The 4,623-nt window shown below is 34.2% G+C and overlaps 1 pseudogene; it reads left to right on the forward strand.

The window, feature by feature from the left end:
- The first annotated feature begins 4,241 nt into the window (after nt 1-4,241).
- Nucleotides 4,242-4,406, forward strand: LOC112809409 (U2 spliceosomal RNA; annotated as a pseudogene).
- The last annotated feature ends 217 nt before the right edge of the window (nt 4,407-4,623 follow it).

The following is a 4,623-nucleotide window of genomic DNA, read 5'->3' on the forward strand; positions in this document are numbered from 1 at the left end:
CTGAGTCCTATAAATGGAGGGAATGGTGGAGGAAGAATGTCAGGGTGATCCTCTGTTCTGGCTTGCAGTCTGCTATTTGATATTTTTATATTCTTGGGCAGAACAAAATAAAAAATAATTTTAAAAAGCACATCTCACAGGGGGAATTTCTTTCCTGCCCAAATCCTTCATTGGGTCTACATAGGAGATGAATCGCTCCCTTGTCAGCATAAGCATGGTCTTATAACAAAAACCGTTTGTCCCCTTCTCAACTTGGATTACATTTCAAAGCTTTTTTCATTAACTTGACACTGAATGACATCACTGAGCTATCCGTTCTTTTTACTTACAATCATGTAGCAAGCATTTTCTTGTGGTAATTTTTAAAAACATATTTTTAAATATCAGCATACTACTCCTTTATGTCTGCTCCATAACATATTCAATTATTCCTCTAATGTTTAATATTTAGACTGTGTCTATGTTTTAGTATTATAAAATTTATAAGGATCATCTGGCATACTAAGATTTGTGCACACATCTACTTATTTCCCTAGGATGGTGTTTTTAGAAGCAGAATTAGAAGCTAAAAGATACAACTTGTTTTTTTATTGAAATGTTTAAATTAAAAAGGAATTTTGAGGGGCGCCTGGGTGACTCAGTCATTAAGCAACTGCCTTCGGTTCAGCTCATGATCGAGCCCTGCATCGGGCTCCCTGCTCCATGAGGAGTCTGCTTTTCCCTCTCCCACTCACCCTGCTTGTGTTCCTTCTCTCGCTGTGTCTCTCTCTGTCAAATAAATAAATAAATAAATAAATAAATAAATAAATAAATAATCTTTAAAAAAATAAAAAAATAAAAAGGAATTTTGAGTTTAAATTATAAAAACAAATAAACAAGGTACTAAAAAAATAAGCATGGAATATAGGAAATGTAAATCATTTCTGCCATCTCACCCCTCAGAGATCATAATTTTTATCAGGTTAATGTCTGTTTTTAGTATGAACAATTTTAATGCTCTTTTTAGTATTATCTATTGCTCTTCCCCACAGATCAGCCATTTTAAATTCCCAATAGCAATTGATAAAAGTGCTGATCTCACTGCATACTCATTAAACTTAAGTATTCTTGTTTATTAATATTGTTCACATTTGATGAACAAATTGATATTAAGAGTGTTTTTTACATTAATATTACTAATTTTATATATAATTTATTTATGCATATATATTTTCTTCACTTTTGTAATTAAAAATTTTTGAAGTTTTTTTTAAGGATTTATTTATTTATTTGAGAGAAAGAGCATGAGCAGAGGTGGGGGGCAGGGGCAGAGGTAGAGAATCTCAAGCCAACTCTAATGCATATTTGTGAAGTTTCCTTCGTGTCCTGTGTTCATAGAATTCCAAATTAGCAGAGGAAATATAATTGTGGTCTTCTAGCTTTATGATCAAATGATAACATGGGTTATCGTGGGTTCTTTAGCTTTTAAAATGACCCACTTTGTTTTAGGAAGGTGGTAGTAGCCAGTCTTTATTCTTGAAATGTTGGATGGAATGCCAAACCGGAGTTGCCTGCCATTTTCCTTATTGCCAAGGTTCTTAAAGTTCTTTTTATATTTCTCTGGAATCAAGTATTTTAAATTGCCTTTTAAAAAAAATTGTCTCCCACAATAATTGTTTGAAAGTCATGGTTTTCTAGTTACTGGACCTAGAGTTACCTAAGAACTACATGTTCTTTCACTCAGAAATACACCCTTGAAGTAGGTGTGGGCTCCATGCAATTTCAAAGCAGTAAGACAACTTGAAGCTACATAAAAGTTAAGACTCAGGTGTGGAATCTTTTGATAGCAACAGTGATTTTTTTTTAATGGTGTCTAGAAGGAAAAGAATTAAATTCTACTTAAAAAAACAAAACACTAATTTCTTTAAATTGATGACTTCCCATATGTTCAAAATGGAACAAAAAGAGCTAAAACCTGTTATTTCTATTAACATTAATTGTTTTTAAGTTAGACTTCAAATGTTAGAAACAACGATACGAAGTGCACTTATCTGCTCAGGCCTAAGGAAGAACATTTTAAAGTGGTGTTAAACAGGAAATGATTATGTTTCGATTTTGTACTAGTTAAAAAGTGCTAAATATACTACATGAAAATATTGTTTACAGATTAGTGCCAAGGGCTGATGATAGGATCCATTTGGGCTGTGATTTCCAGATGCCCTCAAACATACAGTACTTCCAAACTCAAGTCCAGCCATAAGCTATTTTGCTAACATGTCAGAGTAATCTGTATTTTTGTATGTGATTTCTACTTTTATAAACCTGCTTTAAAATAAAACACATTTTTGGGGTGCCTGGGTGGCTCAGTCGTTAAGCGTCTGCCTTTGGCTCAGGTCATGATCCTAGGGTCCTGGGATCAAGCCCCACATCAGGCTCCCTCCTCAGCGGGAAGCCTGCTTCTCCCTCTCCCACTCCGCCTGCTTGTGTTCCTCTCGCGCTGTGCTTCTGTCAAATAAATAAATAAAAATCTTTAAAAAAAACCCCACATTTTTATAAAAAAAATTGAATAAAGGCGCCCAGGTGCCCCTGAATTTTTACTTTTTTATATAGTCACATTTATCAATCTTTTCCTTTATGATTTTTCTTTCATATTTAAAAGGCCTTCCCTTCTCCCATGAACAGGTAAATATTTTCTTACAATCATTTAAGGTTTAAACATTTTTAAATGTAATTTATTTATCTATTTAGATTTATTTATTTATTGGAGAGGGAGAGCTGGGGGAGGTGGGGGCAGAAGGAGAGGGAAAGAGAAAATCTCAAGCAGACTCCCCAGTGAGCTCGGAGCCCGATGAGGGGTTAGATCCCACGACCCTGAGATCATGACCTGAGCCAAAACCATGAGTCAGACACTCAACTGACAGAGCCAACTAGGTACCCCTTTAATGTAATTTAAATCGTGATGTATTTCAAACATAAGAAAAGTGCATAAATTCAATATAACAAGCACCCATTAATCAAACACACAGATTTAACAGACACTAACATTTTGTCATATTTACTTAAGTTTTTTTCATAAATACAGTTACATCTATAGCTAAAGACTGACCTTCATCCCTTTCCCTTCCCTTCCTCTGCTGAAATTTGTGTATGTAATTTACCTGCATTTTCTATATTTTCTACATATGTTTACAACCATGCGCATTATGAAGTATTGTTTTGTGGACTTTACAATTTTTACCAAAATAGGATCCTTTTCCACCTGATTTTTGTTGTTCAATATTATACTTTCAGGATATACCCAGAGAGATGCCTATATTTCTAGCTTACATATTTTTAATACTTTATTACATATAATTGTATAAATTTGGCATTCTCTTTGTGAATTGCCTATTCATATCACTTGTTCACTTTTTGTTGCATTGTTGGCTTTTTTTGAGTTATGGATTGTTGGGATTATTTATTCTTGACCCAAATCCTTTGAGTGTTATATATGTAGTAAACATCTGTCCCAAATCTATGACTTGTCTTTAAGTTTATGGCATTTTATGATATACACAAGTTTTTAATTTTAATGTAGCATATTTATCAACTATTGCCTTTATGGCTTGTATTATTATGATGATGAATATTGATACCTGGTAGGGAAAATTCTCCATTTTTATCATTCTTTGACAGTTTCTTGATTCTTTTTAGGACATTGATGTCTCCAAATGATTTTCAGAGTCAGTCTGTCCATTTCTGTGAAATCCCCTTTTAGAATTTAAATTGGAATTCCCTTGAATTTATTAACTTGGAAACAACTGTGACCTTTAAAATATTTTCTCCCTATCAACAAGCTTGGTACAACTCTATCGGTCATCCCTTACAGCATTGTCACCTGTGAATGATCATAACTGTGGTTCTTCATAGTCAATTGTGCACTTTTTTTTCCCTTGTCTCTTTGCACCAGCTAGGATCTCTAGTATATGCTTAATAAGCAACAATATGTCATTCTTGTCACTTTCTCAACTTTAAAAGGAATACTGCATTTTGAAAATTTTCCCAGTAAGTAACATGTCTACTGTTTATTTGGGGTTTGATAGCTCTTATCAGGTTAAGGAAGATCCCATATAATTGTAGTTTGCCAAAAGTTATTTCACTCTTGAGTGGACTTTGGATTTTCTAAAAAAAATCTGTATCCACATTATGATAAGATTTTCCCCCTTAATCTGTTAAAATTATGATTTTTAGTGATAAATATTTTAATGTCAAAAGATCTTGGCATCACTTCTTGGCCTTTTGGCTAAGATCAAGTGTAGCATCTGTTCTTCTTTTTTCTTTTTTGCTTTTTTAAAAATTAACATATAATGTATTATTTGTTTCAGGGGTATAGGTCTGTGATTCACCAGTCTTACACAATACACAGAGCTCGCCATAGCACATACCCTCCCCAATGTCCATCACCCAGCCACCCCGTCCCTCCCACCCCCCTCCGCTCCAGCAACCCTCAGTTTGTGTCCTGAGATTAAGAGTCTCTTATGGTTTGTCTCCCTTTCTGGTTTCATCTTGTTTCATTTTTTTCCTCTCTTCCCCTATGATCCTCTGTAGCATCTGTTCTTGTCAGTTTAAAAGATCTTTGCACTCTTAGGTTAAGCCACACATTGT

This window comes from Callorhinus ursinus, unplaced genomic scaffold, assembly GCF_003265705.2.
Source record: "Callorhinus ursinus isolate GAN/ISIS: 27379988/994484 unplaced genomic scaffold, GSC_fseal_2.0 scaffold33, whole genome shotgun sequence".
Taxonomy (NCBI): domain Eukaryota; kingdom Metazoa; phylum Chordata; class Mammalia; order Carnivora; family Otariidae; genus Callorhinus; species Callorhinus ursinus.